The sequence below is a fragment of the Nannospalax galili genome, unplaced genomic scaffold (genome assembly GCF_000622305.1).
Source record: "Nannospalax galili isolate Female #2095 unplaced genomic scaffold, S.galili_v1.0 scaffold272, whole genome shotgun sequence".
In the NCBI taxonomy this organism is placed as follows: domain Eukaryota; kingdom Metazoa; phylum Chordata; class Mammalia; order Rodentia; family Spalacidae; genus Nannospalax; species Nannospalax galili.
The window spans coordinates 1,765,417-1,775,287 of record NW_008331836.1 but is presented as its reverse complement, the minus strand read 5'-3'; positions in this window follow the sequence as shown (position 1 = coordinate 1,775,287).

Genomic DNA, 9,871 nt, shown 5'->3' with positions numbered 1-9,871 from the left:
ACCAATTTGGCAAAGGTACGTGCTATAACCCAAGGAGAAAATGAAACCCCCACAGGGTTTCTAGAACACCTGATAGAGGGATATCGGATGTACACCCCTTTTGATCCCACAGCCCAGGAGCGTCAGGCAGATCTTATTATGGCCTTTATAGGACAATCAGCTCCTGACATTCGTGGTAAGCTCCAATGGCTGGAGGGCCTACAAGGGTACTCCTTACAGGATTTAGTAAGAGAAACTGAAAGAGTCTATAATAAGTGAGAAACTTTAGAAGAAAGAGAGGACAGAATCAGAAAAGAGCAGGAAGCTAGAGAGGATAAGAGAGAGAAAAAGAGAAATAAAGAATTAAGTCGAATTTTGGCCACAGTAGTTCAGGGAACAGGACCAGGACCAGGTAGGAATCTGGGAGACAAGAGAAGGCCCCGGAGGGAACAGGACCAGGACCAGGTAGGGACCTGGGAGACAGAAGAAGGCCCCAAGTGGATAAAGACCAGTGTGCTTATTGCAAGGAGAGAGGACATTGGGCTTGAGAATACCCCAGTTCTGACTCTAGGAGACTAGGGGAGTCGGGGCCAGGAGCTCCCCCCTGTGCCCAGGGTAACTTTGAAGATGGTAGACACAGGAGCTCAACATTCGGTTCTGACAGCAACCGAGGGACCCATGAGTTTCAAAACAGCTTGGGTCCAAGGGGCCACTGGAGGAAAAACATACAGATGGACCACAGAAAGAAAAGTGGACCTCAGCACAGGACGAGTCTCCCACTCGTTCTTATTGGTCCCCAACTGTCCATACCCTCTTCTTGGGAGAGATTTACTCTCTAAGCTGGGAACCTACATCCACTTCACTAGAAAGGGAGCTACTGTAAAAGGAAAAGATGGAGCTCCACTACAGGTATTAACCTTGTGGCTGGAAGTGAACATCGGTTATATGAGGGACTGATAGCAGGAACTCCTGGTATATCTGATTGGCTAAGTAAAATCCCCTCACCATGGGCTGAGACAGGAGGCCCAGGACTAGCACACAACCAGCCTCCAATAGTGGTTACACTAAAACCATCCACAACTCCGGTCTCAATCAAACAATACCCTATGAGCAAAGAGGCCCGAGAAGGAATCAGACCTCATATTCAAAGACTTTTGCAAGTAGGCATACTTCACCCTTGCCAATCCCCTTGGAACACCCCACTGCTCCCTGTGAAAAAGCCAGGGAAGGATGATTATCGACCAGTTCAAGACTTAAGAGAAGTCAATCGGAGGATAGAAGATATCCATACCTCTGTTCCTAATCCCTATAATCTCCTGAGTTCTTTACCTCCTAGTCACAGGTGGTATACTGTATATGACCTGAAGGATGCGTTCTTCTGTCTAAGGCTGAGCCTGGCTAGCCAGCCCATCTTCGCTTTTGAATGGAAGGACCCTGAAGCTGGAATATCGGGACAACTAACCTGGACGCGACTTCCCCCAGGATTCAAGAACTCCCCTACTCTGTTTGATGAAGCTTTGCATCGTGACCTGGCTGACTTCTGGGTAAGAAACTCACAGATTTTGCTCCTCCAGTATGTAGATGACCTCCTTTCAGCAGCTGAGATGGAAGCTGAGACGGAAGCTGACTGTTTACAAGGTACGGAGGCTCTCCTATTGAGACTGGGGGAACTTGAATACTGAGCCTCGGCAAAGAAAGCCCAGATCTGCCTACAACAGGTAAACTATTTGGGCTACCAGCTGGAGGGAGGGCAATGATGGCTAACAGAAAGTAGAAAGCAGAGGGTAGCCTCTATCGCCCCACCAACGTCAGCCAGAGGACTCAGAGAGTTTTGGGAAGCACAGGATTCTGTAGACTATGGATACCGGGCTTCGCCGAGATAGCGGCTCCTCTATACCCTTTAACAAAGAATGGGACCCCTTTTGCTTGGACAGAAGAACACCAGAGAGCTTTCGACAAAATAAAAAGAGCACTGCTGACGGCTCCAGCATTAGGATTGCCAGATCTGACAAAACCTTTCATCCTATATGTAGATGAAAATAATGGTATGGCAAAAGGAGTTCTTACTCAGACTTTGGGACCCTGGAAAAGGCCAGGAGCTTATCTCTCAAAGAGACTGGACAATGTGGCCACTGGCTGGCCCCCATGCTTGAGAATCATGACGACAATAGCATCCCTGGTAAAAGACTCAGACAAACTTACTATGGGTCAGCCCCTGACTGTTATAACACCACATGCAGTGGAGTCTATCATTAGACAGCCTCCTGACAGATGGTTGTCAAATGCCAGAGTGACCCATTACCAGGCACTATTATTAAATCCAGAAAAGATCAAGTTTGGTAGCCCTGTCATCTTAAACCCTGCCACGCTGCTACCAACCCCCCAGAAAGACACCGAAATTCCCCATGATTGTCAGCAAATACTTGCGGAGACACATGGGACCAGGGAAGACCTTACCGACCAGCCCCTAACAGATGCAGATGCCACCTGGTATATGGATGGGAGCAGCTTTCTGCAAAATGGTGAGCGTAAGGCGTAAGGCGGGGGTGGCGGTGGTCAATGGGGAGAAAGATAATCTGGGCCCAAGCCCTGCCGGCCAGAACATCAGCCCAATGGGCTGAACTAGAAGCCCTAATCCAAGCCCTAAAATTAGCAGAGGGCAAAAAGGTCAACATTTACACTGACAGCCGCTATGCGTTTGCCACGGCTCACGTACATGGAGAAATTTACTGGAGAAAGGGACTCCTCACCTCACCTGGTAAGGATATTAAGAACAAAAAAACAATAGTGGCCCTTCTGCAAGCCTTGTATTTGCCTAAAAAGGTCAGCATTATTCATTGCCCTGGACATCAGCGAGACCAGGGGCCAATTGCTCGAGGCAATCGGATGGCAGATGAAACTGCCCGTCAGTCAGCAGAAGGTACTTGTATTCTCTACACCCATTCAGACCTTGAGGCTGAAATTGAGGCACAAACAAAGGAAGGAGATGCTTCTTTCATTTATACTGAACAAGATCTGGAACTCGTTCAGAAGCTCAACACTACTTTGGACCCAGAATTTAAAATGTGGAAATATCAGGACCGAATCATACTGCCCCAAAAGGTGGCCCTTGAGTTAATCTCCCAACTCCACCAGTGGACACACTTAGGACACAAGAAACTAAAGGCACTACTAGAAAGGGAAGAACAAATCTCTTATTTCCCAGACCTCAATCAACTGGTCCAGAAGGTAGTGGGAGATTGTGTCTCATGTTCCCTGGTGAATGCTACCAGATCAAAGGTCCCATCTGATAAGAGAGAAAGAGGGACACGACCAGGGACTAACTGAGAAGTAGATTTTAATGAGGTCCTCCCAGGAAAATATGGTTATAAATATCTTTTAGTGTTCATAGACACTTTCTCAGGGTGGGTTGAAGCTTTCCCCACCCAGAAGGAAACAGCCCAGTTGGTGGTGAAGAAACTGATCAAAGACATTTTCCCTCGATTTGGACTGCCTAAGGTAATTGGGTCTGATAATGGCCCAGCCTTCCAGTTAAGTCAGGGAATGGCCAAAGCACTGGGGATTAATTGGAAATTACATTGTGCTTACAGACCCCAGAGGTCAGGACAGGTAGAGAGAATGAATAGAACTATTAAAGAGACCTTAACCAAATTAGCTTTAGAGACTGGCACTAAAGACTGGGTGCAGCTTCTACCTCTAGCCCTATTTCGAGCTAGAAATACTCCTGCTATGCACAGCCTAACCCCCTATGAGATTCTTTTTGGAGGGCCACCTCCTGTTCTTAATGTGACTTTGTCCCCCTTTCCCTCTTCCTTTGATAACCCCAGCTTGAAAACAAGACTCCAAGCCCTTCAGATCATCCAGAACCAGGTTTGGAAGCCCTTGGCTGCTGTCTACCTGCCTGGGAGTACACAAACACCCCACTCCTACCAAATTGGAGATCAGATGTACGTGAGAAGACACAACATAAAGACTCTTGAACCACGGTGGAAAGGACCCTACACGGTTCTCCTGACAACACCCACAGCCCTCAAGGTAGACAGGATTTCAGCCTGGATCCACGCTTCTCACATCAAGAGAGCCCCAGCCCAGGATGACATTGGAAAATGGCATCTACACAAAACATCCAACTCCCTAAAAATAAGACTCTCCAGAGATACTTAATAATTCTTCTTGTTTGTAGGTTTTCCCTCAGTCAAGGGAGTCCCCATCTCCCTGTGCTAACCACTTGGCGGGTGATTAATCAAATGGGTATTATGGTATTTGAAACCCACAAAATGGTATCCAAGGGCACTTGGTGGCCTTCCCTGTATCCAGATTTGTGTAAATTAGCTTTAGGAGCACCAGTGCCCTGGGACATACCAAATTTCACGGATCCTGATAAAGTACCCGGCCCGGAGGCTTATCCCCTGTTTGGAGGACCCCACTTAACAAGGGGAGGGTGTCATGAACAAGCAAGGACCATGTTGCATCGGCTAACCTTCTATGTCTGCCCAGGTAACCATCGAGCTAAGTGGCTCAATTCCCAATGTGGAGAAAGAGACTATTTTTACTGTAAAAGCTGGGGATGCGAAACAACCGGGGATACTTGGTGGTTCCCATCCTCATCTTGGGATTATATTACTGCAAAAGCAAATTATTCCCACAAGAGCCCAAATGCTCCTAATTGGGATTGTCAAGGTAAATGGTGTCACCCTCTCCGGATAGAATTCACAACAGCAGGGAAGAAGGCCACAGATTGGGGCAAGGGCCATTCTTGGGGAATTAGGATATATAAGGAGGGGACAGATCCTGGCCTTTTATTTACTATTAAGAGAGATACCTCCCCCTATTCAATAGCTATAGGCCCCAACCCCATTTTACCTATTCAGAATCCCATCCCCAGTCACCCAAATCCCCTACCAGCCTTAATTCCCAACCCCCTTTCTGAAACTTCCCCTGCAAATATCCTGTTAAAACAGAACTCTAGCTCCCTGAGTCACAAGGTTTCCACCCACGGGGGATCGACTGTTTACCAAGGGGCCTTCAATAACACACTTCAGTCAACTTATGTCATAGAGAGACCCCTCACCCCCTAACCCTCACAGAAGTCTCGGGATCTGGGCTCTGCTTAGGAAACCCACCTCCAACTCATGCCCGCCTTTGCAACTCCACTATCTTCTGCCTCCGCAAGGGGCTTGGTGGGCATGTAACTCTGGTTTGACTCCCTGTGCAGCTAGTATGGTCCTTAGAACATCTCAAGATTACTGTGTCATGATTAAGCTCCTGCCCCGAGTATTCTATCACCCCACAGGGTGTTTGAACAACAACAACCGAGAAGGTACAAAAGAGAGCCTGTGTCCCTAACTTTAGCAATACTTCTGGGAGTAGGGGTGGCTGCGGGAGTAGGAACTGGAACAGCAGCCCTAATACAAGGACCACAATATTATGCAGACTTACAGATGGCAGTAGATGAAGATATTAAGGTGATAGAACAGTCAATTACACACTTAGAAAAATCTCTAACCTCCCTCTCAGAAGTGGTATTGCAAAATAGAAGGGGACTAGACCTGCTTTTCCTCAAGGAAGGAGGGCTTTGTGCGGCTCTAGGCGAAGAATGTTGTTTTTATGCTGACAACACAGGGGTTATTAGAGACTCTATGACTAAACTCCGTCAAAGGTTAGACAAGAGACAAAGGGACCGTGAATCCAAGCAGGGATGGTTTGAAGGATGGTTTAATAAAACCCCCTGGTTGACTACTCTAGTATCCACCCTAGTAGGCCCCCTAGTCATTCTTCTCCTTCTCTTAGCCTTCGGACCATGCATCATCAATAGACTGCTACAGTTTATTAGGGATCGAATATCAGTGACTAAGGCCTTGGTCCTTACCCAACAATACCATGCTCTAAAAAGAACAGAAAAACCTATAGATTTTATGATTAAAATCTTGCCATAAGAAAAGGGGGGAATGATGGAATCAAATTAAAGCCCCTCCAGGTCAAAGTGGAGTCCCCCAGACCAGAGAAGAATATTTTGGGAAGCTGTATAAGGAAGTAAGAATGAAATAATTCTAACTGCTGAGAAAAAACTGACCTTTTCATGCTCTGTGCACAAGCTGGAAATCACCTGAAACTATCCCCTCCCACTTCTGCCGCTTGTGGTTTGTGGTTTTTGCCTTTAAAGGAAGCCTGTAAGCTGAGCTCTGGGCTGCTGCTCTCTCTGAGTGAGGCAGGAGCCTGTCTGCACAAACGATTAAATCCTCTTGCTTGTTGCATCTCCTGGTCTGAGGACTGAGTTATTGGGGTGCAACCTTCCGTGGACGTTGGGTACCCCAGACTGGGGTTGGGGGCCCAACAGTACCTGATCTTTCAGTCATTTTTTAATAAATCCAGATTAACAAACTGAATGAACAGGAAGATTTACTTAGTGTCAATTAATTAATAAAAGATAGATGATCAAAATCCTCAGTCATTCTCTCAAGCAGCTTATTTTTCAACATTAATTCCTTAGTGTACACATAGTAAATATAAGTGTATATTTATATATAGTAAATATTGTGGTGTTACTACACCAACATTATAATTACCTGAATAAATAAAAGCCTAACTTTTAAATTTAGTTCTTTAGAGTGAACTTGAACTTGGAGTATATGCATTCCTCCAGATATCTCCTGGAACCATCTGTGTCCTGGAACTATGCTGATGGAACTGTCTTTTTGGAATTCTGTCCTGAGTCTAGGCCCACCCATAAGTTTATTCAAAATGATTTCTCCAGCTTTGATTGGGAAAGTACAAGCTTAGCTCCACCCTAATCTTACCAGACTATCTGGCCTTTTCCTCTCTAGTTCTAGAATATCTCATTCATCTAAGGTCAGACGTGTCTTTCCTAATCTCCAATGTGTCCAACTGGATGGGGATGCCCCATTTTGGAACTTTGCTATGTTAACTTTCAAGCACACCCACATTCATTCATTCATCATCTTTCTGAGTGGAGTACCAAATTGAGGTTGTCTAGGAAATGAGATCAGGCGTCAAGGTCACAAGATACAAGAGCCCATGATTTTGCTGGAGTTAATTAAAATTCATTAATCCAGATTGTGTCCATTAATAAAAGTCATACCCACAAAATATATATAGCATATATAGTAGAGTATAGATATAGTAAATATATAAACATTGAAGGGGGTATTCAAAGAATACCAGTAATTGTTGAAAATCCAGTAATTCAACATAAAATTGTTCCCTTAAGATACTATCTGTTGGAAAGGAAAAGAGAAATTATTATTATGTAGTGCAGATTCATAGATACCATGTGGACAAAGCTGGTAATGCATAATTTTAAAACATTCTAAAATCATGACCCATTGAAATATAAGATGAACACATGTTGGATATTTTGTTCAGTTCATTCATTAGTTAAAGCTGGCTGCAGAACAGGCATATATAGTTATTAAACAGATACAAGAATGTTGGTGTGATGGGCCTGGAGAGATGGCTCAACAGTTAAGAGCTCTTGCTCTTCTTCCAAAGGATTCAAGTTCATTTCCAGCACCTGCGTTGGGCAGCTCACAACCACCTATAACTAACTCCAGTTCCAATAGATCTAATATCCTCTTCTGGACTCTATGGACACTGCACTCATATGCATATAGCAACACACACACAAAGATAGACACAGACACAGACACATAAACACACATGTAATTAAAAATAAAAACAAATCATAAAAATAAATTATACAGAAGAATGCTGGTGTGCTTTTACTTACAGCTGACTGGGAATATACAACATAATCTCTGGACCAGAGTTTTCACTGGATACATATCAATTGCATTTCTACTAGAAGCAACCATCTGTATTTCAGTACACAAGAAGGCTGTGTATTATTACAACTATGGCTATATTTCCCAACCCAACTACAAATGTGTTTATTCTTCAACCTACCATCTAACTTCCAGGAACTTACTCTAAATATAAAGCTCCAATAACATACAAATGTAAAAAAATAAATAAATAAAAAACAACTCATCTACACAAAGGTTATTCCATTCTATTGTTTTCATCTTTCTACTATTTACAGTTATAAAATAATCTATCCCAACATAACCAAAGACACAGATACTTCTAACTGGATAAATCTAAAAGAAATCAAACAATCAAAAACTCTTGACTTAAGATATTAAAATCTAATTTATTAAAACCCCCACAACCAGGAAAGCACTCCACAATTACACAATGTGGAATCACCAAAGCCTTTCTCAAATACACAGACATGTAGGTAGACCAACAAACTGAGAGGATTTATCTTCAGTTTTACACATCCAGGCAAAGGTAAAAAGCAAACTAGAAGCCCAGAACCTCACTAATTCAGATCTCTAAGAGCTGTTTTCATTACCAGTGGACACAATGTTCCTAATTAATTTGAGCATGCAAATAGACACAGGATAAACAGAAAATCCACAAGAGATTTGCTGTCATTTCTCACTTATCAGAAAATATCTTTCTATTACCCATCTGACAGATATCATCAAAAAATCACAGCATAAAATCAGTTTTCTAATCATTATTGTCACTGATGTGGAATAAATTATCTTATTGTCCAAAACACATACAAAATTATTATAGGGGAAGAATAGAGATAGTGTCAACAAAGTTTACATTTCATTTACTTGAGAAGAAAAAAACACTTAAAAAAGAAAATAAGGCATAAAGACTTAGATAGCCCATGAGGCTCTTGGGTCCAGTCACTAGGCTCCTCAAGTGATTTCACCTGGGATGCTTGTGGGCTTCCAAAACTAACAGACTATTCCCAAAACAATGACCATGACTCCAATACAAATATATTTCATTTAGCTTATTCATTAATGAACCAGTACATTTTTCAAAATGGTCCAGGATGAACTACAGATTTTATGTGAGTTTGATATGTATGTGGGGGGGGTCCATGCATATGCCATGAATGCTGTGTCAGAGACATATGCAGACATGTTCTGACCTTTTACAATATCAGTATTTAATGAATATCAAATTCACATGCTAAATCAGTTTCATTGATTGTAATTTAGGAAGTGATCCTGATTTCCTTCAATGTCATGGTCATTGGCAATCATGGGCTCTTTTATTCCAATCTTCATATTAATATTAACTCTTAAATCACACATTACACTTCACATAGTAATAGCAATCTCTCTATCTCTCTATCTATCTATCTATCTATCTATCTATCTATCATCTATCTATCTATCTATATCTATCTCTTTCTGTGTATGTGTGTGTGTGTGTGTATCACAGAATGACTACAAAAGAGTTAAAGATACCACAGAGTTCAAAGAGGTTTTACCAGAGGCAGAAGAAAAGAGCTTCAATAGAAGCAAGAAAGAGTCATTTCAGGTGGTTAGATAAACTCAAGCAGACAAAAAGCCAGCATAGAAGTGGGAAATTGGGCAGCTGACCCCAATTTTGGCAAAAAACTATTGGCAACTGATTACTGCTGGGTGACGGAGAGTTGATCTTCTTTAAGGGAGAGACTCTAAATAGACCGACTAGACCCCAGTGGATGAACTTCCACTGAGGGACATCTGGGTACACTACCTTGACTGACTAGATAGTCCTTAACATATATGACAGAAGGTGTGAAATCCAGTGGGGTGGGCTATGGGGGATCTGGATGAAGGAAGGAACATAAAGATGATTAAGATGTTTTGTATAAAATGCACATAAATTTGATAGGAATTAATTAATTATTACTTATTACTTAATTAATTAACTATTACTTACTTAATTAATTAAAAGATATTAACTTAGTAGGGAACTACTAGAGGAGTACTTAGCCTGTACTGATTGAGAGTATTCAGATGCTGTCCAGTAGAGGCTGTCGAATTGAAGCCCCAAGGACAGTTAGGATTTCACCGCT